General features: G+C 45.2%; 18 non-coding genes across 18 annotated transcripts; all 18 read left to right on the top strand.

The window, feature by feature from the left end:
- The first annotated feature begins 579 nt into the window (after positions 1-579).
- Positions 580-770, top strand: LOC141246450 (U2 spliceosomal RNA). The gene has a single exon (XR_012310037.1). It is a non-coding gene; the product is annotated as a U2 spliceosomal RNA (small nuclear RNA).
- A 1,115-nt stretch (positions 771-1,885) lies between these two features.
- LOC141246448 (U2 spliceosomal RNA) lies at positions 1,886-2,076 on the top strand. The gene has a single exon (XR_012310035.1). It is a non-coding gene; the product is annotated as a U2 spliceosomal RNA (small nuclear RNA).
- A 1,115-nt stretch (positions 2,077-3,191) lies between these two features.
- LOC141246447 (U2 spliceosomal RNA) lies at positions 3,192-3,382 on the top strand. The gene has a single exon (XR_012310034.1). It is a non-coding gene; the product is annotated as a U2 spliceosomal RNA (small nuclear RNA).
- Positions 3,383-4,497: 1,115 nt separating this feature from the next.
- LOC141246445 (U2 spliceosomal RNA) lies at positions 4,498-4,688 on the top strand. The gene has a single exon (XR_012310033.1). It is a non-coding gene; the product is annotated as a U2 spliceosomal RNA (small nuclear RNA).
- A 1,112-nt stretch (positions 4,689-5,800) lies between these two features.
- On the top strand, positions 5,801-5,991 carry LOC141246477 (U2 spliceosomal RNA). The gene has a single exon (XR_012310063.1). It is a non-coding gene; the product is annotated as a U2 spliceosomal RNA (small nuclear RNA).
- A 1,115-nt stretch (positions 5,992-7,106) lies between these two features.
- LOC141246444 (U2 spliceosomal RNA) lies at positions 7,107-7,297 on the top strand. The gene has a single exon (XR_012310032.1). It is a non-coding gene; the product is annotated as a U2 spliceosomal RNA (small nuclear RNA).
- Positions 7,298-8,412: 1,115 nt separating this feature from the next.
- LOC141246443 (U2 spliceosomal RNA) lies at positions 8,413-8,603 on the top strand. The gene has a single exon (XR_012310031.1). It is a non-coding gene; the product is annotated as a U2 spliceosomal RNA (small nuclear RNA).
- Positions 8,604-9,718: 1,115 nt separating this feature from the next.
- LOC141246442 (U2 spliceosomal RNA) lies at positions 9,719-9,909 on the top strand. Its single transcript, XR_012310030.1, has one exon. It is a non-coding gene; the product is annotated as a U2 spliceosomal RNA (small nuclear RNA).
- A 1,115-nt stretch (positions 9,910-11,024) lies between these two features.
- On the top strand, positions 11,025-11,215 carry LOC141246473 (U2 spliceosomal RNA). Its single transcript, XR_012310059.1, has one exon. It is a non-coding gene; the product is annotated as a U2 spliceosomal RNA (small nuclear RNA).
- Positions 11,216-12,330: 1,115 nt separating this feature from the next.
- On the top strand, positions 12,331-12,521 carry LOC141246441 (U2 spliceosomal RNA). The gene has a single exon (XR_012310029.1). It is a non-coding gene; the product is annotated as a U2 spliceosomal RNA (small nuclear RNA).
- A 1,115-nt stretch (positions 12,522-13,636) lies between these two features.
- LOC141246440 (U2 spliceosomal RNA) lies at positions 13,637-13,827 on the top strand. The gene has a single exon (XR_012310028.1). It is a non-coding gene; the product is annotated as a U2 spliceosomal RNA (small nuclear RNA).
- A 1,115-nt stretch (positions 13,828-14,942) lies between these two features.
- LOC141246439 (U2 spliceosomal RNA) lies at positions 14,943-15,133 on the top strand. The gene has a single exon (XR_012310027.1). It is a non-coding gene; the product is annotated as a U2 spliceosomal RNA (small nuclear RNA).
- A 1,115-nt stretch (positions 15,134-16,248) lies between these two features.
- On the top strand, positions 16,249-16,439 carry LOC141246438 (U2 spliceosomal RNA). The gene has a single exon (XR_012310026.1). It is a non-coding gene; the product is annotated as a U2 spliceosomal RNA (small nuclear RNA).
- A 1,115-nt stretch (positions 16,440-17,554) lies between these two features.
- On the top strand, positions 17,555-17,745 carry LOC141246436 (U2 spliceosomal RNA). Its single transcript, XR_012310024.1, has one exon. It is a non-coding gene; the product is annotated as a U2 spliceosomal RNA (small nuclear RNA).
- Positions 17,746-18,860: 1,115 nt separating this feature from the next.
- Positions 18,861-19,051, top strand: LOC141246435 (U2 spliceosomal RNA). Its single transcript, XR_012310023.1, has one exon. It is a non-coding gene; the product is annotated as a U2 spliceosomal RNA (small nuclear RNA).
- A 1,115-nt stretch (positions 19,052-20,166) lies between these two features.
- On the top strand, positions 20,167-20,357 carry LOC141246434 (U2 spliceosomal RNA). Its single transcript, XR_012310022.1, has one exon. It is a non-coding gene; the product is annotated as a U2 spliceosomal RNA (small nuclear RNA).
- A 1,115-nt stretch (positions 20,358-21,472) lies between these two features.
- LOC141246433 (U2 spliceosomal RNA) lies at positions 21,473-21,663 on the top strand. Its single transcript, XR_012310021.1, has one exon. It is a non-coding gene; the product is annotated as a U2 spliceosomal RNA (small nuclear RNA).
- Positions 21,664-22,778: 1,115 nt separating this feature from the next.
- Positions 22,779-22,969, top strand: LOC141246432 (U2 spliceosomal RNA). Its single transcript, XR_012310020.1, has one exon. It is a non-coding gene; the product is annotated as a U2 spliceosomal RNA (small nuclear RNA).
- The last annotated feature ends 173 nt before the right edge of the window (positions 22,970-23,142 follow it).

Genomic DNA, 23,142 nt, shown 5'->3' with positions numbered 1-23,142 from the left:
CAGACTATAAAAGAGAACCCAACCCAAAAAGTTTGGTTGATTAGTCTGTGGCATTCTGTTAAACTGTTGCTTATGGCGGTCTCTGTGAGCTTCTCAGCGACATTCAGCCAGCCAGGTATCCTGCCTGCAGTAGATGGAATGTGGCAATGGAACGCTGGCTGCGCGTGTCATAATAGGCTCTGAGCCTTTATATACCTGTGCACAGCAGCAGCCACCTTCAGTCTGCTGCTGGACAGCCAGCAGCAGCAGCAGCAGGAGAGGTATGTAATCAGGAGCCCTCCTGCTAAGGGTAGACAGCTGCTCGTTCCACCCCACCCCCCGCCTTAATTGGTTCTCCTCCCTTCCAACGGTGTTGAGGCGGGTGGGAACAGCAGGGGGTGAAGGTGCTGTGTTTAAAGAGGTGGAGTTATGCAGATCTAAAACGCGTGGATTGCAGCAGCAGCAAGCCGAAAAGTGCAGGCATGTAAGGGATCTAGAGGTTGACAACATGTCTTCTTAACGGGAGTCCAGGAGCTCATCTCCACAAATGGACTTTTTAGGATCCTTGGGTGGCTCCGTAGTTTGAAACCAATTCTGGTTATCGCTTCTCGGCCTTTTGGCTAAGATCAAGTGTAGTATCTGTTCTTATCAGTTTAATATCTGATACGTCCCCTATCTGGGGACCATATATTAAATGGATTTTTAGAACAGGGAGATGGAAAAAGAGCTTGCTCTGTCCACTCCACGCATTGACCTGGTATTGCAGTATCTCCAGGACCGGTGCACCCCTTCTTTAATGCAGTTTCTAAAATCAGAAAGAATTGAATTCAATGTTTTTTGTTCATTTTGCTTGTTTGTCGGATTTTGGGATGGACTCTTTGGCTCTGCTTTTCTTCTCCTCATTGGATTTTTCATGTTCAAAGTTGCAGAAGCCAGATTACAAGCTCATTTTGGTTCAACTTCAGCAACTGTGCATTGCATTGCCATGTAATGTGATGCAATGCTATCTTTCTAGCTCTCCCTTTCTACTTCCTTTTGGATAAACAGACATATTAGGCAAGCATTTTGGAGCTTTCACCTAAATAACTACAGGTGGTGAGATAAGCTGCACAATATAATTGACCTTTCAGTATATTGTTGCACACACACCATCTATTTAGCAAATGCCCTTGTTATCAACAGCAGCCTTTTAAACTCACCCGAGCTAACAGGTATGTGCGCTGGTTACACTGCTGCGCTTAAAATTTCTTTTTTGGTTTGCTACAATGCCTTTTCTGAAACGTTGTCTCCTTCTGCTGGAACACTGACTTCTTTCATTTAATGCCTGCAGACTATAAAAGAGAACCCAACCCAAAAAGTTTGGTTGATTAGTCTGTGGCATTCTGTTAAACTGTTGCTTATGGCGGTCTCTGTGAGCTTCTCAGCGACATTCAGCCAGCCAGGTATCCTGCCTGCAGTAGATGGAATGTGGCAATGGAACGCTGGCTGCGCGTGTCATAATAGGCTCTGAGCCTTTATATACCTGTGCACAGCAGCAGCCACCTTCAGTCTGCTGCTGGACAGCCAGCAGCAGCAGCAGCAGGAGAGGTATGTAATCAGGAGCCCTCCTGCTAAGGGTAGACAGCTGCTCGTTCCACCCCACCCCCCGCCTTAATTGGTTCTCCTCCCTTCCAACGGTGTTGAGGCGGGTGGGAACAGCAGGGGGTGAAGGTGCTGTGTTTAAAGAGGTGGAGTTATGCAGATCTAAAACGCGTGGATTGCAGCAGCAGCAAGCCGAAAAGTGCAGGCATGTAAGGGATCTAGAGGTTGACAACATGTCTTCTTAACGGGAGTCCAGGAGCTCATCTCCACAAATGGACTTTTTAGGATCCTTGGGTGGCTCCGTAGTTTGAAACCAATTCTGGTTATCGCTTCTCGGCCTTTTGGCTAAGATCAAGTGTAGTATCTGTTCTTATCAGTTTAATATCTGATACGTCCCCTATCTGGGGACCATATATTAAATGGATTTTTAGAACAGGGAGATGGAAAAAGAGCTTGCTCTGTCCACTCCACGCATTGACCTGGTATTGCAGTATCTCCAGGACCGGTGCACCCCTTCTTTAATGCAGTTTCTAAAATCAGAAAGAATTGAATTCAATGTTTTTTGTTCATTTTGCTTGTTTGTCGGATTTTGGGATGGACTCTTTGGCTCTGCTTTTCTTCTCCTCATTGGATTTTTCATGTTCAAAGTTGCAGAAGCCAGATTACAAGCTCATTTTGGTTCAACTTCAGCAACTGTGCATTGCATTGCCATGTAATGTGATGCAATGCTATCTTTCTAGCTCTCCCTTTCTACTTCCTTTTGGATAAACAGACATATTAGGCAAGCATTTTGGAGCTTTCACCTAAATAACTACAGGTGGTGAGATAAGCTGCACAATATAATTGACCTTTCAGTATATTGTTGCACACACACCATCTATTTAGCAAATGCCCTTGTTATCAACAGCAGCCTTTTAAACTCACCCGAGCTAACAGGTATGTGCGCTGGTTACACTGCTGCGCTTAAAATTTCTTTTTTGGTTTGCTACAATGCCTTTTCTGAAACGTTGTCTCCTTCTGCTGGAACACTGACTTCTTTCATTTAATGCCTGCAGACTATAAAAGAGAACCCAACCCAAAAAGTTTGGTTGATTAGTCTGTGGCATTCTGTTAAACTGTTGCTTATGGCGGTCTCTGTGAGCTTCTCAGCGACATTCAGCCAGCCAGGTATCCTGCCTGCAGTAGATGGAATGTGGCAATGGAACGCTGGCTGCGCGTGTCATAATAGGCTCTGAGCCTTTATATACCTGTGCACAGCAGCAGCCACCTTCAGTCTGCTGCTGGACAGCCAGCAGCAGCAGCAGCAGGAGAGGTATGTAATCAGGAGCCCTCCTGCTAAGGGTAGACAGCTGCTCGTTCCACCCCACCCCCCGCCTTAATTGGTTCTCCTCCCTTCCAACGGTGTTGAGGCGGGTGGGAACAGCAGGGGGTGAAGGTGCTGTGTTTAAAGAGGTGGAGTTATGCAGATCTAAAACGCGTGGATTGCAGCAGCAGCAAGCCGAAAAGTGCAGGCATGTAAGGGATCTAGAGGTTGACAACATGTCTTCTTAACGGGAGTCCAGGAGCTCATCTCCACAAATGGACTTTTTAGGATCCTTGGGTGGCTCCGTAGTTTGAAACCAATTCTGGTTATCGCTTCTCGGCCTTTTGGCTAAGATCAAGTGTAGTATCTGTTCTTATCAGTTTAATATCTGATACGTCCCCTATCTGGGGACCATATATTAAATGGATTTTTAGAACAGGGAGATGGAAAAAGAGCTTGCTCTGTCCACTCCACGCATTGACCTGGTATTGCAGTATCTCCAGGACCGGTGCACCCCTTCTTTAATGCAGTTTCTAAAATCAGAAAGAATTGAATTCAATGTTTTTTGTTCATTTTGCTTGTTTGTCGGATTTTGGGATGGACTCTTTGGCTCTGCTTTTCTTCTCCTCATTGGATTTTTCATGTTCAAAGTTGCAGAAGCCAGATTACAAGCTCATTTTGGTTCAACTTCAGCAACTGTGCATTGCATTGCCATGTAATGTGATGCAATGCTATCTTTCTAGCTCTCCCTTTCTACTTCCTTTTGGATAAACAGACATATTAGGCAAGCATTTTGGAGCTTTCACCTAAATAACTACAGGTGGTGAGATAAGCTGCACAATATAATTGACCTTTCAGTATATTGTTGCACACACACCATCTATTTAGCAAATGCCCTTGTTATCAACAGCAGCCTTTTAAACTCACCCGAGCTAACAGGTATGTGCGCTGGTTACACTGCTGCGCTTAAAATTTCTTTTTTGGTTTGCTACAATGCCTTTTCTGAAACGTTGTCTCCTTCTGCTGGAACACTGACTTCTTTCATTTAATGCCTGCAGACTATAAAAGAGAACCCAACCCAAAAAGTTTGGTTGATTAGTCTGTGGCATTCTGTTAAACTGTTGCTTATGGCGGTCTCTGTGAGCTTCTCAGCGACATTCAGCCAGCCAGGTATCCTGCCTGCAGTAGATGGAATGTGGCAATGGAACGCTGGCTGCGCGTGTCATAATAGGCTCTGAGCCTTTATATACCTGTGCACAGCAGCAGCCACCTTCAGTCTGCTGCTGGACAGCCAGCAGCAGCAGCAGCAGGAGAGGTATGTAATCAGGAGCCCTCCTGCTAAGGGTAGACAGCTGCTCGTTCCACCCCACCCCCCGCCTTAATTGGTTCTCCTCCCTTCCAACGGTGTTGAGGCGGGTGGGAACAGCAGGGGGTGAAGGTGCTGTGTTTAAAGAGGTGGAGTTATGCAGATCTAAAACGCGTGGATTGCAGCAGCAGCAAGCCGAAAAGTGCAGGCATGTAAGGGATCTAGAGGTTGACAACATGTCTTCTTAACGGGAGTCCAGGAGCTCATCTCCACAAATGGACTTTTTAGGATCCTTGGGTGGCTCCGTAGTTTGAAACCAATTCTGGTTATCGCTTCTCGGCCTTTTGGCTAAGATCAAGTGTAGTATCTGTTCTTATCAGTTTAATATCTGATACGTCCCCTATCTGGGGACCATATATTAAATGGATTTTTAGAACAGGGAGATGGAAAAAGAGCTTGCTCTGTCCACTCCACGCATTGACCTGGTATTGCAGTATCTCCAGGACCGGTGCACCCCTTCTTTAATGCAGTTTCTAAAATCAGAAAGAATTGAATTCAATGTTTTTTGTTCATTTTGCTTGTTTGTCGGATTTTGGGATGGACTCTTTGGCTCTGCTTTTCTTCTCCTCATTGGATTTTTCATGTTCAAAGTTGCAGAAGCCAGATTACAAGCTCATTTTGGTTCAACTTCAGCAACTGTGCATTGCATTGCCATGTAATGTGATGCAATGCTATCTTTCTAGCTCTCCCTTTCTACTTCCTTTTGGATAAACAGACATATTAGGCAAGCATTTTGGAGCTTTCACCTAAATAACTACAGGTGGTGAGATAAGCTGCACAATATAATTGACCTTTCAGTATATTGTTGCACACACACCATCTATTTAGCAAATGCCCTTGTTATCAACAGCAGCCTTTTAAACTCACCCGAGCTAACAGGTATGTGCGCTGGTTACACTGCTGCGCTTAAAATTTCTTTTTTGGTTTGCTACAATGCCTTTTCTGAAACGTTGTCTCCTTCTGCTGGAACACTGACTTCTTTCATTTAATGCCTGCAGACTATAAAAGAGAACCCAACCCAAAAAGTTTGGTTGATTAGTCTGTGGCATTCTGTTAAACTGTTGCTTATGGCGGTCTCTGTGAGCTTCTCAGCGACATTCAGCCAGCCAGGTATCCTGCCTGCAGTAGATGGAATGTGGCAATGGAACGCTGGCTGCGCGTGTCATAATAGGCTCTGAGCCTTTATATACCTGTGCACAGCAGCAGCCACCTTCAGTCTGCTGCTGGACAGCCAGCAGCAGCAGCAGGAGAGGTATGTAATCAGGAGCCCTCCTGCTAAGGGTAGACAGCTGCTCGTTCCACCCCACCCCCCGCCTTAATTGGTTCTCCTCCCTTCCAACGGTGTTGAGGCGGGTGGGAACAGCAGGGGGTGAAGGTGCTGTGTTTAAAGAGGTGGAGTTATGCAGATCTAAAACGCGTGGATTGCAGCAGCAGCAAGCCGAAAAGTGCAGGCATGTAAGGGATCTAGAGGTTGACAACATGTCTTCTTAACGGGAGTCCAGGAGCTCATCTCCACAAATGGACTTTTTAGGATCCTTGGGTGGCTCCGTAGTTTGAAACCAATTCTGGTTATCGCTTCTCGGCCTTTTGGCTAAGATCAAGTGTAGTATCTGTTCTTATCAGTTTAATATCTGATACGTCCCCTATCTGGAGACCATATATTAAATGGATTTTTAGAACAGGGAGATGGAAAAAGAGCTTGCTCTGTCCACTCCACGCATTGACCTGGTATTGCAGTATCTCCAGGACCGGTGCACCCCTTCTTTAATGCAGTTTCTAAAATCAGAAAGAATTGAATTCAATGTTTTTTGTTCATTTTGCTTGTTTGTCGGATTTTGGGATGGACTCTTTGGCTCTGCTTTTCTTCTCCTCATTGGATTTTTCATGTTCAAAGTTGCAGAAGCCAGATTACAAGCTCATTTTGGTTCAACTTCAGCAACTGTGCATTGCATTGCCATGTAATGTGATGCAATGCTATCTTTCTAGCTCTCCCTTTCTACTTCCTTTTGGATAAACAGACATATTAGGCAAGCATTTTGGAGCTTTCACCTAAATAACTACAGGTGGTGAGATAAGCTGCACAATATAATTGACCTTTCAGTATATTGTTGCACACACACCATCTATTTAGCAAATGCCCTTGTTATCAACAGCAGCCTTTTAAACTCACCCGAGCTAACAGGTATGTGCGCTGGTTACACTGCTGCGCTTAAAATTTCTTTTTTGGTTTGCTACAATGCCTTTTCTGAAACGTTGTCTCCTTCTGCTGGAACACTGACTTCTTTCATTTAATGCCTGCAGACTATAAAAGAGAACCCAACCCAAAAAGTTTGGTTGATTAGTCTGTGGCATTCTGTTAAACTGTTGCTTATGGCGGTCTCTGTGAGCTTCTCAGCGACATTCAGCCAGCCAGGTATCCTGCCTGCAGTAGATGGAATGTGGCAATGGAACGCTGGCTGCGCGTGTCATAATAGGCTCTGAGCCTTTATATACCTGTGCACAGCAGCAGCCACCTTCAGTCTGCTGCTGGACAGCCAGCAGCAGCAGCAGCAGGAGAGGTATGTAATCAGGAGCCCTCCTGCTAAGGGTAGACAGCTGCTCGTTCCACCCCACCCCCCGCCTTAATTGGTTCTCCTCCCTTCCAACGGTGTTGAGGCGGGTGGGAACAGCAGGGGGTGAAGGTGCTGTGTTTAAAGAGGTGGAGTTATGCAGATCTAAAACGCGTGGATTGCAGCAGCAGCAAGCCGAAAAGTGCAGGCATGTAAGGGATCTAGAGGTTGACAACATGTCTTCTTAACGGGAGTCCAGGAGCTCATCTCCACAAATGGACTTTTTAGGATCCTTGGGTGGCTCCGTAGTTTGAAACCAATTCTGGTTATCGCTTCTCGGCCTTTTGGCTAAGATCAAGTGTAGTATCTGTTCTTATCAGTTTAATATCTGATACGTCCCCTATCTGGGGACCATATATTAAATGGATTTTTAGAACAGGGAGATGGAAAAAGAGCTTGCTCTGTCCACTCCACGCATTGACCTGGTATTGCAGTATCTCCAGGACCGGTGCACCCCTTCTTTAATGCAGTTTCTAAAATCAGAAAGAATTGAATTCAATGTTTTTTGTTCATTTTGCTTGTTTGTCGGATTTTGGGATGGACTCTTTGGCTCTGCTTTTCTTCTCCTCATTGGATTTTTCATGTTCAAAGTTGCAGAAGCCAGATTACAAGCTCATTTTGGTTCAACTTCAGCAACTGTGCATTGCATTGCCATGTAATGTGATGCAATGCTATCTTTCTAGCTCTCCCTTTCTACTTCCTTTTGGATAAACAGACATATTAGGCAAGCATTTTGGAGCTTTCACCTAAATAACTACAGGTGGTGAGATAAGCTGCACAATATAATTGACCTTTCAGTATATTGTTGCACACACACCATCTATTTAGCAAATGCCCTTGTTATCAACAGCAGCCTTTTAAACTCACCCGAGCTAACAGGTATGTGCGCTGGTTACACTGCTGCGCTTAAAATTTCTTTTTTGGTTTGCTACAATGCCTTTTCTGAAACGTTGTCTCCTTCTGCTGGAACACTGACTTCTTTCATTTAATGCCTGCAGACTATAAAAGAGAACCCAACCCAAAAAGTTTGGTTGATTAGTCTGTGGCATTCTGTTAAACTGTTGCTTATGGCGGTCTCTGTGAGCTTCTCAGCGACATTCAGCCAGCCAGGTATCCTGCCTGCAGTAGATGGAATGTGGCAATGGAACGCTGGCTGCGCGTGTCATAATAGGCTCTGAGCCTTTATATACCTGTGCACAGCAGCAGCCACCTTCAGTCTGCTGCTGGACAGCCAGCAGCAGCAGCAGCAGGAGAGGTATGTAATCAGGAGCCCTCCTGCTAAGGGTAGACAGCTGCTCGTTCCACCCCACCCCCCGCCTTAATTGGTTCTCCTCCCTTCCAACGGTGTTGAGGCGGGTGGGAACAGCAGGGGGTGAAGGTGCTGTGTTTAAAGAGGTGGAGTTATGCAGATCTAAAACGCGTGGATTGCAGCAGCAGCAAGCCGAAAAGTGCAGGCATGTAAGGGATCTAGAGGTTGACAACATGTCTTCTTAACGGGAGTCCAGGAGCTCATCTCCACAAATGGACTTTTTAGGATCCTTGGGTGGCTCCGTAGTTTGAAACCAATTCTGGTTATCGCTTCTCGGCCTTTTGGCTAAGATCAAGTGTAGTATCTGTTCTTATCAGTTTAATATCTGATACGTCCCCTATCTGGGGACCATATATTAAATGGATTTTTAGAACAGGGAGATGGAAAAAGAGCTTGCTCTGTCCACTCCACGCATTGACCTGGTATTGCAGTATCTCCAGGACCGGTGCACCCCTTCTTTAATGCAGTTTCTAAAATCAGAAAGAATTGAATTCAATGTTTTTTGTTCATTTTGCTTGTTTGTCGGATTTTGGGATGGACTCTTTGGCTCTGCTTTTCTTCTCCTCATTGGATTTTTCATGTTCAAAGTTGCAGAAGCCAGATTACAAGCTCATTTTGGTTCAACTTCAGCAACTGTGCATTGCATTGCCATGTAATGTGATGCAATGCTATCTTTCTAGCTCTCCCTTTCTACTTCCTTTTGGATAAACAGACATATTAGGCAAGCATTTTGGAGCTTTCACCTAAATAACTACAGGTGGTGAGATAAGCTGCACAATATAATTGACCTTTCAGTATATTGTTGCACACACACCATCTATTTAGCAAATGCCCTTGTTATCAACAGCAGCCTTTTAAACTCACCCGAGCTAACAGGTATGTGCGCTGGTTACACTGCTGCGCTTAAAATTTCTTTTTTGGTTTGCTACAATGCCTTTTCTGAAACGTTGTCTCCTTCTGCTGGAACACTGACTTCTTTCATTTAATGCCTGCAGACTATAAAAGAGAACCCAACCCAAAAAGTTTGGTTGATTAGTCTGTGGCATTCTGTTAAACTGTTGCTTATGGCGGTCTCTGTGAGCTTCTCAGCGACATTCAGCCAGCCAGGTATCCTGCCTGCAGTAGATGGAATGTGGCAATGGAACGCTGGCTGCGCGTGTCATAATAGGCTCTGAGCCTTTATATACCTGTGCACAGCAGCAGCCACCTTCAGTCTGCTGCTGGACAGCCAGCAGCAGCAGCAGCAGGAGAGGTATGTAATCAGGAGCCCTCCTGCTAAGGGTAGACAGCTGCTCGTTCCACCCCACCCCCCGCCTTAATTGGTTCTCCTCCCTTCCAACGGTGTTGAGGCGGGTGGGAACAGCAGGGGGTGAAGGTGCTGTGTTTAAAGAGGTGGAGTTATGCAGATCTAAAACGCGTGGATTGCAGCAGCAGCAAGCCGAAAAGTGCAGGCATGTAAGGGATCTAGAGGTTGACAACATGTCTTCTTAACGGGAGTCCAGGAGCTCATCTCCACAAATGGACTTTTTAGGATCCTTGGGTGGCTCCGTAGTTTGAAACCAATTCTGGTTATCGCTTCTCGGCCTTTTGGCTAAGATCAAGTGTAGTATCTGTTCTTATCAGTTTAATATCTGATACGTCCCCTATCTGGGGACCATATATTAAATGGATTTTTAGAACAGGGAGATGGAAAAAGAGCTTGCTCTGTCCACTCCACGCATTGACCTGGTATTGCAGTATCTCCAGGACCGGTGCACCCCTTCTTTAATGCAGTTTCTAAAATCAGAAAGAATTGAATTCAATGTTTTTTGTTCATTTTGCTTGTTTGTCGGATTTTGGGATGGACTCTTTGGCTCTGCTTTTCTTCTCCTCATTGGATTTTTCATGTTCAAAGTTGCAGAAGCCAGATTACAAGCTCATTTTGGTTCAACTTCAGCAACTGTGCATTGCATTGCCATGTAATGTGATGCAATGCTATCTTTCTAGCTCTCCCTTTCTACTTCCTTTTGGATAAACAGACATATTAGGCAAGCATTTTGGAGCTTTCACCTAAATAACTACAGGTGGTGAGATAAGCTGCACAATATAATTGACCTTTCAGTATATTGTTGCACACACACCATCTATTTAGCAAATGCCCTTGTTATCAACAGCAGCCTTTTAAACTCACCCGAGCTAACAGGTATGTGCGCTGGTTACACTGCTGCGCTTAAAATTTCTTTTTTGGTTTGCTACAATGCCTTTTCTGAAACGTTGTCTCCTTCTGCTGGAACACTGACTTCTTTCATTTAATGCCTGCAGACTATAAAAGAGAACCCAACCCAAAAAGTTTGGTTGATTAGTCTGTGGCATTCTGTTAAACTGTTGCTTATGGCGGTCTCTGTGAGCTTCTCAGCGACATTCAGCCAGCCAGGTATCCTGCCTGCAGTAGATGGAATGTGGCAATGGAACGCTGGCTGCGCGTGTCATAATAGGCTCTGAGCCTTTATATACCTGTGCACAGCAGCAGCCACCTTCAGTCTGCTGCTGGACAGCCAGCAGCAGCAGCAGCAGGAGAGGTATGTAATCAGGAGCCCTCCTGCTAAGGGTAGACAGCTGCTCGTTCCACCCCACCCCCCGCCTTAATTGGTTCTCCTCCCTTCCAACGGTGTTGAGGCGGGTGGGAACAGCAGGGGGTGAAGGTGCTGTGTTTAAAGAGGTGGAGTTATGCAGATCTAAAACGCGTGGATTGCAGCAGCAGCAAGCCGAAAAGTGCAGGCATGTAAGGGATCTAGAGGTTGACAACATGTCTTCTTAACGGGAGTCCAGGAGCTCATCTCCACAAATGGACTTTTTAGGATCCTTGGGTGGCTCCGTAGTTTGAAACCAATTCTGGTTATTGCTTCTCGGCCTTTTGGCTAAGATCAAGTGTAGTATCTGTTCTTATCAGTTTAATATCTGATACGTCCCCTATCTGGGGACCATATATTAAATGGATTTTTAGAACAGGGAGATGGAAAAAGAGCTTGCTCTGTCCACTCCACGCATTGACCTGGTATTGCAGTATCTCCAGGACCGGTGCACCCCTTCTTTAATGCAGTTTCTAAAATCAGAAAGAATTGAATTCAATGTTTTTTGTTCATTTTGCTTGTTTGTCGGATTTTGGGATGGACTCTTTGGCTCTGCTTTTCTTCTCCTCATTGGATTTTTCATGTTCAAAGTTGCAGAAGCCAGATTACAAGCTCATTTTGGTTCAACTTCAGCAACTGTGCATTGCATTGCCATGTAATGTGATGCAATGCTATCTTTCTAGCTCTCCCTTTCTACTTCCTTTTGGATAAACAGACATATTAGGCAAGCATTTTGGAGCTTTCACCTAAATAACTACAGGTGGTGAGATAAGCTGCACAATATAATTGACCTTTCAGTATATTGTTGCACACACACCATCTATTTAGCAAATGCCCTTGTTATCAACAGCAGCCTTTTAAACTCACCCGAGCTAACAGGTATGTGCGCTGGTTACACTGCTGCGCTTAAAATTTCTTTTTTGGTTTGCTACAATGCCTTTTCTGAAACGTTGTCTCCTTCTGCTGGAACACTGACTTCTTTCATTTAATGCCTGCAGACTATAAAAGAGAACCCAACCCAAAAAGTTTGGTTGATTAGTCTGTGGCATTCTGTTAAACTGTTGCTTATGGCGGTCTCTGTGAGCTTCTCAGCGACATTCAGCCAGCCAGGTATCCTGCCTGCAGTAGATGGAATGTGGCAATGGAACGCTGGCTGCGCGTGTCATAATAGGCTCTGAGCCTTTATATACCTGTGCACAGCAGCAGCCACCTTCAGTCTGCTGCTGGACAGCCAGCAGCAGCAGCAGCAGGAGAGGTATGTAATCAGGAGCCCTCCTGCTAAGGGTAGACAGCTGCTCGTTCCACCCCACCCCCCGCCTTAATTGGTTCTCCTCCCTTCCAACGGTGTTGAGGCGGGTGGGAACAGCAGGGGGTGAAGGTGCTGTGTTTAAAGAGGTGGAGTTATGCAGATCTAAAACGCGTGGATTGCAGCAGCAGCAAGCCGAAAAGTGCAGGCATGTAAGGGATCTAGAGGTTGACAACATGTCTTCTTAACGGGAGTCCAGGAGCTCATCTCCACAAATGGACTTTTTAGGATCCTTGGGTGGCTCCGTAGTTTGAAACCAATTCTGGTTATCGCTTCTCGGCCTTTTGGCTAAGATCAAGTGTAGTATCTGTTCTTATCAGTTTAATATCTGATACGTCCCCTATCTGGGGACCATATATTAAATGGATTTTTAGAACAGGGAGATGGAAAAAGAGCTTGCTCTGTCCACTCCACGCATTGACCTGGTATTGCAGTATCTCCAGGACCGGTGCACCCCTTCTTTAATGCAGTTTCTAAAATCAGAAAGAATTGAATTCAATGTTTTTTGTTCATTTTGCTTGTTTGTCGGATTTTGGGATGGACTCTTTGGCTCTGCTTTTCTTCTCCTCATTGGATTTTTCATGTTCAAAGTTGCAGAAGCCAGATTACAAGCTCATTTTGGTTCAACTTCAGCAACTGTGCATTGCATTGCCATGTAATGTGATGCAATGCTATCTTTCTAGCTCTCCCTTTCTACTTCCTTTTGGATAAACAGACATATTAGGCAAGCATTTTGGAGCTTTCACCTAAATAACTACAGGTGGTGAGATAAGCTGCACAATATAATTGACCTTTCAGTATATTGTTGCACACACACCATCTATTTAGCAAATGCCCTTGTTATCAACAGCAGCCTTTTAAACTCACCCGAGCTAACAGGTATGTGCGCTGGTTACACTGCTGCGCTTAAAATTTCTTTTTTGGTTTGCTACAATGCCTTTTCTGAAACGTTGTCTCCTTCTGCTGGAACACTGACTTCTTTCATTTAATGCCTGCAGACTATAAAAGAGAACCCAACCCAAAAAGTTTGGTTGATTAGTCTGTGGCATTCTGTTAAACTGTTGCTTATGGCGGTCTCTGTGAGCTTCTCAGCGACATTCAGCCAGCCAGGTATCCTGCCTGCAGTAGATGGAATGTGGCAATGGAACGCTGGCTGCGCGTGTCATAATAGGCTCTGAGCCTTTATATACCTGTGCACAGCAGCAGCCACCTTCAGTCTGCTGCTGGACAGCCAGCAGCAGCAGCAGCAGGAGAGGTATGTAATCAGGAGCCCTCCTGCTAAGGGTAGACAGCTGCTCGTTCCACCCCACCCCCCGCCTTAATTGGTTCTCCTCCCTTCCAACGGTGTTGAGGCGGGTGGGAACAGCAGGGGGTGAAGGTGCTGTGTTTAAAGAGGTGGAGTTATGCAGATCTAAAACGCGTGGATTGCAGCAGCAGCAAGCCGAAAAGTGCAGGCATGTAAGGGATCTAGAGGTTGACAACATGTCTTCTTAACGGGAGTCCAGGAGCTCATCTCCACAAATGGACTTTTTAGGATCCTTGGGTGGCTCCGTAGTTTGAAACCAATTCTGGTTATCGCTTCTCGGCCTTTTGGCTAAGATCAAGTGTAGTATCTGTTCTTATCAGTTTAATATCTGATACGTCCCCTATCTGGGGACCATATATTAAATGGATTTTTAGAACAGGGAGATGGAAAAAGAGCTTGCTCTGTCCACTCCACGCATTGACCTGGTATTGCAGTATCTCCAGGACCGGTGCACCCCTTCTTTAATGCAGTTTCTAAAATCAGAAAGAATTGAATTCAATGTTTTTTGTTCATTTTGCTTGTTTGTCGGATTTTGGGATGGACTCTTTGGCTCTGCTTTTCTTCTCCTCATTGGATTTTTCATGTTCAAAGTTGCAGAAGCCAGATTACAAGCTCATTTTGGTTCAACTTCAGCAACTGTGCATTGCATTGCCATGTAATGTGATGCAATGCTATCTTTCTAGCTCTCCCTTTCTACTTCCTTTTGGATAAACAGACATATTAGGCAAGCATTTTGGAGCTTTCACCTAAATAACTACAGGTGGTGAGATAAGCTGCACAATATAATTGACCTTTCAGTATATTGTTGCACACACACCATCTATTTAGCAAATGCCCTTGTTATCAACAGCAGCCTTTTAAACTCACCCGAGCTAACAGGTATGTGCGCTGGTTACACTGCTGCGCTTAAAATTTCTTTTTTGGTTTGCTACAATGCCTTTTCTGAAACGTTGTCTCCTTCTGCTGGAACACTGACTTCTTTCATTTAATGCCTGCAGACTATAAAAGAGAACCCAACCCAAAAAGTTTGGTTGATTAGTCTGTGGCATTCTGTTAAACTGTTGCTTATGGCGGTCTCTGTGAGCTTCTCAGCGACATTCAGCCAGCCAGGTATCCTGCCTGCAGTAGATGGAATGTGGCAATGGAACGCTGGCTGCGCGTGTCATAATAGGCTCTGAGCCTTTATATACCTGTGCACAGCAGCAGCCACCTTCAGTCTGCTGCTGGACAGCCAGCAGCAGCAGCAGCAGGAGAGGTATGTAATCAGGAGCCCTCCTGCTAAGGGTAGACAGCTGCTCGTTCCACCCCACCCCCCGCCTTAATTGGTTCTCCTCCCTTCCAACGGTGTTGAGGCGGGTGGGAACAGCAGGGGGTGAAGGTGCTGTGTTTAAAGAGGTGGAGTTATGCAGATCTAAAACGCGTGGATTGCAGCAGCAGCAAGCCGAAAAGTGCAGGCATGTAAGGGATCTAGAGGTTGACAACATGTCTTCTTAACGGGAGTCCAGGAGCTCATCTCCACAAATGGACTTTTTAGGATCCTTGGGTGGCTCCGTAGTTTGAAACCAATTCTGGTTATCGCTTCTCGGCCTTTTGGCTAAGATCAAGTGTAGTATCTGTTCTTATCAGTTTAATATCTGATACGTCCCCTATCTGGGGACCATATATTAAATGGATTTTTAGAACAGGGAGATGGAAAAAGAGCTTGCTCTGTCCACTCCACGCATTGACCTGGTATTGCAGTATCTCCAGGACCGGTGCACCCCTTCTTTAATGCAGTTTCTAAAATCAGAAAGAATTGAATTCAATGTTTTTTGTTCATTTTGCTTGTTTGTCGGATTTTGGGATGGACTCTTTGGCTCTGCTTTTCTTCTCCTCATTGGATTTTTCATGTTCAAAGTTGCAGAAGCCAGATTACAAGCTCATTTTGGTTCAACTTCAGCAACTGTGCATTGCATTGCCATGTAATGTGATGCAATGCTATCTTTCTAGCTCTCCCTTTCTACTTCCTTTTGGATAAACAGACATATTAGGCAAGCATTTTGGAGCTTTCACCTAAATAACTACAGGTGGTGAGATAAGCTGCACAATATAATTGACCTTTCAGTATATTGTTGCACACACACCATCTATTTAGCAAATGCCCTTGTTATCAACAGCAGCCTTTTAAACTCACCCGAGCTAACAGGTATGTGCGCTGGTTACACTGCTGCGCTTAAAATTTCTTTTTTGGTTTGCTACAATGCCTTTTCTGAAACGTTGTCTCCTTCTGCTGGAACACTGACTTCTTTCATTTAATGCCTGCAGACTATAAAAGAGAACCCAACCCAAAAAGTTTGGTTGATTAGTCTGTGGCATTCTGTTAAACTGTTGCTTATGGCGGTCTCTGTGAGCTTCTCAGCGACATTCAGCCAGCCAGGTATCCTGCCTGCAGTAGATGGAATGTGGCAATGGAACGCTGGCTGCGCGTGTCATAATAGGCTCTGAGCCTTTATATACCTGTGCACAGCAGCAGCCACCTTCAGTCTGCTGCTGGACAGCCAGCAGCAGCAGCAGCAGGAGAGGTATGTAATCAGGAGCCCTCCTGCTAAGGGTAGACAGCTGCTCGTTCCACCCCACCCCCCGCCTTAATTGGTTCTCCTCCCTTCCAACGGTGTTGAGGCGGGTGGGAACAGCAGGGGGTGAAGGTGCTGTGTTTAAAGAGGTGGAGTTATGCAGATCTAAAACGCGTGGATTGCAGCAGCAGCAAGCCGAAAAGTGCAGGCATGTAAGGGATCTAGAGGTTGACAACATGTCTTCTTAACGGGAGTCCAGGAGCTCATCTCCACAAATGGACTTTTTAGGATCCTTGGGTGGCTCCGTAGTTTGAAACCAATTCTGGTTATCGCTTCTCGGCCTTTTGGCTAAGATCAAGTGTAGTATCTGTTCTTATCAGTTTAATATCTGATACGTCCCCTATCTGGGGACCATATATTAAATGGATTTTTAGAACAGGGAGATGGAAAAAGAGCTTGCTCTGTCCACTCCACGCATTGACCTGGTATTGCAGTATCTCCAGGACCGGTGCACCCCTTCTTTAATGCAGTTTCTAAAATCAGAAAGAATTGAATTCAATGTTTTTTGTTCATTTTGCTTGTTTGTCGGATTTTGGGATGGACTCTTTGGCTCTGCTTTTCTTCTCCTCATTGGATTTTTCATGTTCAAAGTTGCAGAAGCCAGATTACAAGCTCATTTTGGTTCAACTTCAGCAACTGTGCATTGCATTGCCATGTAATGTGATGCAATGCTATCTTTCTAGCTCTCCCTTTCTACTTCCTTTTGGATAAACAGACATATTAGGCAAGCATTTTGGAGCTTTCACCTAAATAACTACAGGTGGTGAGATAAGCTGCACAATATAATTGACCTTTCAGTATATTGTTGCACACACACCATCTATTTAGCAAATGCCCTTGTTATCAACAGCAGCCTTTTAAACTCACCCGAGCTAACAGGTATGTGCGCTGGTTACACTGCTGCGCTTAAAATTTCTTTTTTGGTTTGCTACAATGCCTTTTCTGAAACGTTGTCTCCTTCTGCTGGAACACTGACTTCTTTCATTTAATGCCTGCAGACTATAAAAGAGAACCCAACCCAAAAAGTTTGGTTGATTAGTCTGTGGCATTCTGTTAAACTGTTGCTTATGGCGGTCTCTGTGAGCTTCTCAGCGACATTCAGCCAGCCAGGTATCCTGCCTGCAGTAGATGGAATGTGGCAATGGAACGCTGGCTGCGCGTGTCATAATAGGCTCTGAGCCTTTATATACCTGTGCACAGCAGCAGCCACCTTCAGTCTGCTGCTGGACAGCCAGCAGCAGCAGCAGCAGGAGAGGTATGTAATCAGGAGCCCTCCTGCTAAGGGTAGACAGCTGCTCGTTCCACCCCACCCCCCGCCTTAATTGGTTCTCCTCCCTTCCAACGGTGTTGAGGCGGGTGGGAACAGCAGGGGGTGAAGGTGCTGTGTTTAAAGAGGTGGAGTTATGCAGATCTAAAACGCGTGGATTGCAGCAGCAGCAAGCCGAAAAGTGCAGGCATGTAAGGGATCTAGAGGTTGACAACATGTCTTCTTAACGGGAGTCCAGGAGCTCATCTCCACAAATGGACTTTTTAGGATCCTTGGGTGGCTCCGTAGTTTGAAACCAATTCTGGTTATCGCTTCTCGGCCTTTTGGCTAAGATCAAGTGTAGTATCTGTTCTTATCAGTTTAATATCTGATACGTCCCCTATCTGGGGACCATATATTAAATGGATTTTTAGAACAGGGAGATGGAAAAAGAGCTTGCTCTGTCCACTCCACGCATTGACCTGGTATTGCAGTATCTCCAGGACCGGTGCACCCCTTCTTTAATGCAGTTTCTAAAATCAGAAAGAATTGAATTCAATGTTTTTTGTTCATTTTGCTTGTTTGTCGGATTTTGGGATGGACTCTTTGGCTCTGCTTTTCTTCTCCTCATTGGATTTTTCATGTTCAAAGTTGCAGAAGCCAGATTACAAGCTCATTTTGGTTCAACTTCAGCAACTGTGCATTGCATTGCCATGTAATGTGATGCAATGCTATCTTTCTAGCTCTCCCTTTCTACTTCCTTTTGGATAAACAGACATATTAGGCAAGCATTTTGGAGCTTTCACCTAAATAACTACAGGTGGTGAGATAAGCTGCACAATATAATTGACCTTTCAGTATGTTGTTGCACACACACCATCTATTTAGCAAATGCCCTTGTTATCAACAGCAGCCTTTTAAACTCACCCGAGCTAACAGGTATGTGCGCTGGTTACACTGCTGCGCTTAAAATTTCTTTTTTGGTTTGCTACAATGCCTTTTCTGAAACGTTGTCTCCTTCTGCTGGAACACTGACTTCTTTCATTTAATGCCTGCAGACTATAAAAGAGAACCCAACCCAAAAAGTTTGGTTGATTAGTCTGTGGCATTCTGTTAAACTGTTGCTTATGGCGGTCTCTGTGAGCTTCTCAGCGACATTCAGCCAGCCAGGTATCCTGCCTGCAGTAGATGGAATGTGGCAATGGAACGCTGGCTGCGCGTGTCATAATAGGCTCTGAGCCTTTATATACCTGTGCACAGCAGCAGCCACCTTCAGTCTGCTGCTGGACAGCCAGCAGCAGCAGCAGCAGGAGAGGTATGTAATCAGGAGCCCTCCTGCTAAGGGTAGACAGCTGCTCGTTCCACCCCACCCCCCGCCTTAATTGGTTCTCCTCCCTTCCAACGGTGTTGAGGCGGGTGGGAACAGCAGGGGGTGAAGGTGCTGTGTTTAAAGAGGTGGAGTTATGCAGATCTAAAACGCGTGGATTGCAGCAGCAGCAAGCCGAAAAGTGCAGGCATGTAAGGGATCTAGAGGTTGACAACATGTCTTCTTAACGGGAGTCCAGGAGCTCATCTCCACAAATGGACTTTTTAGGATCCTTGGGTGGCTCCGTAGTTTGAAACCAATTCTGGTTATCGCTTCTCGGCCTTTTGGCTAAGATCAAGTGTAGTATCTGTTCTTATCAGTTTAATATCTGATACGTCCCCTATCTGGGGACCATATATTAAATGGATTTTTAGAACAGGGAGATGGAAAAAGAGCTTGCTCTGTCCACTCCACGCATTGACCTGGTATTGCAGTATCTCCAGGACCGGTGCACCCCTTCTTTAATGCAGTTTCTAAAATCAGAAAGAATTGAATTCAATGTTTTTTGTTCATTTTGCTTGTTTGTCGGATTTTGGGATGGACTCTTTGGCTCTGCTTTTCTTCTCCTCATTGGATTTTTCATGTTCAAAGTTGCAGAAGCCAGATTACAAGCTCATTTTGGTTCAACTTCAGCAACTGTGCATTGCATTGCCATGTAATGTGATGCAATGCTATCTTTCTAGCTCTCCCTTTCTACTTCCTTTTGGATAAACAGACATATTAGGCAAGCATTTTGGAGCTTTCACCTAAATAACTACAGGTGGTGAGATAAGCTGCACAATATAATTGACCTTTCAGTATATTGTTGCACACACACCATCTATTTAGCAAATGCCCTTGTTATCAACAGCAGCCTTTTAAACTCACCCGAGCTAACAGGTATGTGCGCTGGTTACACTGCTGCGCTTAAAATTTCTTTTTTGGTTTGCTACAATGCCTTTTCTGAAACGTTGTCTCCTTCTGCTGGAACACTGACTTCTTTCATTTAATGCCTGCAGACTATAAAAGAGAACCCAACCCAAAAAGTTTGGTTGATTAGTCTGTGGCATTCTGTTAAACTGTTGCTTATGGCGGTCTCTGTGAGCTTCTCAGCGACATTCAGCCAGCCAGGTATCCTGCCTGCAGTAGATGGAATGTGGCAATGGAACGCTGGCTGCGCGTGTCATAATAGGCTCTGAGCCTTTATATACCTGTGCACAGCAGCAGCCACCTTCAGTCTGCTGCTGGACAGCCAGCAGCAGCAGCAGCAGGAGAGGTATGTAATCAGGAGCCCTCCTGCTAAGGGTAGACAGCTGCTCGTTCCACCCCACCCCCCGCCTTAATTGGTTCTCCTCCCTTCCAACGGTGTTGAGGCGGGTGGGAACAGCAGGGGGTGAAGGTGCTGTGTTTAAAGAGGTGGAGTTATGCAGATCTAAAACGCGTGGATTGCAGCAGCAGCAAGCCGAAAAGTGCAGGCATGTAAGGGATCTAGAGGTTGACAACATGTCTTCTTAACGGGAGTCCAGGAGCTCATCTCCACAAATGGACTTTTTAGGATCCTTGGGTGGCTCCGTAGTTTGAAACCAATTCTGGTTATCGCTTCTCGGCCTTTTGGCTAAGATCAAGTGTAGTATCTGTTCTTATCAGTTTAATATCTGATACGTCCCCTATCTGGGGACCATATATTAAATGGATTTTTAGAACAGGGAGATGGAAAAAGAGCTTGCTCTGTCCACTCCACGCATTGACCTGGTATTGCAGTATCTCCAGGACCGGTGCACCCCTTCTTTAATGCAGTTTCTAAAATCAGAAAGAATTGAATTCAATGTTTTTTGTTCATTTTGCTTGTTTGTCGGATTTTGGGATGGACTCTTTGGCTCTGCTTTTCTTCTCCTCATTGGATTTTTCATGTTCAAAGTTGCAGAAGCCAGATTACAAGCTCATTTTGGTTCAACTTCAGCAACTGTGCATTGCATTGCCATGTAATGTGATGCAATGCTATCTTTCTAGCTCTCCCTTTCTACTTCCTTTTGGATAAACAGACATATTAGGCAAGCATTTTGGAGCTTTCACCTAAATAACTACAGGTGGTGAGATAAGCTGCACAATATAATTGACCTTTCAGTATATTGTTGCACACACACCATCTATTTAGCAAATGCCCTTGTTATCAACAGCAGCCTTTTAAACTCACCCGAGCTAACAGGTATGTGCGCTGGTTACACTGCTGCGCTTAAAATTTCTTTTTTGGTTTGCTACAATGCCTTTTCTGAAACGTTGTCTCCTTCTGCTGGAACACTGACTTCTTTCATTTAATGCCTGCAGACTATAAAAGAGAACCCAACCCAAAAAGTTTGGTTGATTAGTCTGTGGCATTCTGTTAAACTGTTGCTTATGGCGGTCTCTGTGAGCTTCTCAGCGACATTCAGCCAGCCAGGTATCCTGCCTGCAGTAGATGGAATGTGGCAATGGAACGCTGGCTGCGCGTGTCATAATAGGCTCTGAGCCTTTATATACCTGTGCACAGCAGCAGCCACCTTCAGTCTGCTGCTGGACAGCCAGCAGCAGCAGCAGCAGGAGAGGTATGTAATCAGGAGCCCTCCTGCTAAGGGTAGACAGCTGCTCGTTCCACCCCACCCCCCGCCTTAATTGGTTCTCCTCCCTTCCAACGGTGTTGAGGCGGGTGGGAACAGCAGGGGGTGAAGGTGCTGTGTTTAAAGAGGTGGAGTTATGCAGATCTAAAACGCGTGGATTGCAGCAGCAGCAAGCCGAAAAGTGCAGGCATGTAAGGGATCTAGAGGTTGACAACATGTCTTCTTAACGGGAGTCCAGGAGCTCATCTCCACAAATGGACTTTTTAGGATCCTTGGGTGGCTCCGTAGTTTGAAACCAATTCTGGTTATCGCTTCTCGGCCTTTTGGCTAAGATCAAGTGTAGTATCTGTTCTTATCAGTTTAATATCTGATACGTCCCCTATCTGGGGACCATATATTAAATGGATTTTTAGAACAGGGAGATGGAAAAAGAGCTTGCTCTGTCCACTCCACGCATTGACCTGGTATTGCAGTATCTCCAGGACCGGTGCACCCCTTCTTTAATGCAGTTTCTAAAATCAGAAAGAATTGAATTCAATGTTTTTTGTTCATTTTGCTTGTTTGTCGGATTTTGGGATGGACTCTTTGGCTCTGCTTTTCTTCTCCTCATTGGATTTTTCATGTTCAAAGTTGCAGAAGCCAGATTACAAGCTCATTTTGGTTCAACTTCAGCAACTGTGCATTGCATTGCCATGTAATGTGATGCAATGCTATCTTTCTAGCTCTCCCTTTCTACTTCCTTTTGGATAAACAGACATATTAGGCAAGCATTTTGGAGCTTTCACCTAAATAACTACAGGTGGTGAGATAAGCTGCACAATATAATTGACCTTTCAGTATATTGTTGCACACACACCATCTATTTAGCAAATGCCCTTGTTATCAACAGCAGCCTTTTAAACTCACCCGAGCTAACAGGTATGTGCGCTGGTTACACTGCTGCGCTTAAAATTTCTTTTTTGGTTTGCTACAATGCCTTTTCTGAAACGTTGTCTCCTTCTGCTGGAACACTGACTTCTTTCATTTAATGCCTGCAGACTATAAAAGAGAACCCAACCCAAAAAGTTTGGTTGATTAGTCTGTGGCATTCTGTTAAACTGTTGCTTATGGCGGTCTCTGTGAGCTTCTCAGCGACATTCAGCCAGCCAGGTATCCTGCCTGCAGTAGATGGAATGTGGCAATGGAACGCTGGCTGCGCGTGTCATAATAGGCTCTGAGCCTTTATATACCTGTGCACAGCAGCAGCCACCTTCAGTCTGCTGCTGGACAGCCAGCAGCAGCAGCAGCAGGAGAGGTATGTAATCAGGAGCCCTCCTGCTAAGGGTAGACAGCTGCTCGTTCCACCCCACCCCCCGCCTTAATTGGTTCTCCTCCCTTCCAACGGTGTTGAGGCGGGTGGGAACAGCAGGGGGTGAAGGTGCTGTGTTTAAAGAGGTGGAGTTATGCAGATCTAAAACGCGTGGATTGCAGCAGCAGCAAGCCGAAAAGTGCAGGCATGTAAGGGATCTAGAGGTTGACAACATGTCTTCTTAACGGGAGTCCAGGAGCTCATCTCCACAAATGGACTTTTTAGGATCCTTGGGTGGCTCCGTAGTTTGAAACCAATTCTGGTTATCGCTTCTCGGCCTTTTGGCTAAGATCAAGTGTAGTATCTGTTCTTATCAGTTTAATATCTGATACGTCCCCTATCTGGGGACCATATATTAAATGGATTTTTAGAACAGGGAGATGGAAAAAGAGCTTGCTCTGTCCACTCCACGCATTGACCTGGTATTGCAGTATCTCCAGGACCGGTGCACCCCTTCTTTAATGCAGTTTCTAAAATCAGAAAGAATTGAATTCAATGTTTTTTGTTCATTTTGCTTGTTTGTCGGATTTTGGGATGGACTCTTTGGCTCTGCTTTTCTTCTCCTCATTGGATTTTTCATGTTCAAAGTTGCAGAAGCCAGATTACAAGCTCATTTTGGTTCAACTTCA

Source organism: Phyllobates terribilis, unplaced genomic scaffold, assembly GCF_046119375.1.
Source record: "Phyllobates terribilis strain yellow unplaced genomic scaffold, ASM4611937v1 Scaffold_2556__1_contigs__length_124230, whole genome shotgun sequence".
NCBI classification, from domain to species: Eukaryota; Metazoa; Chordata; class Amphibia; order Anura; family Dendrobatidae; genus Phyllobates; species Phyllobates terribilis.
Note: the sequence above shows the minus strand (reverse complement) of the source record. Positions and strands in the feature narration are given on the sequence as shown.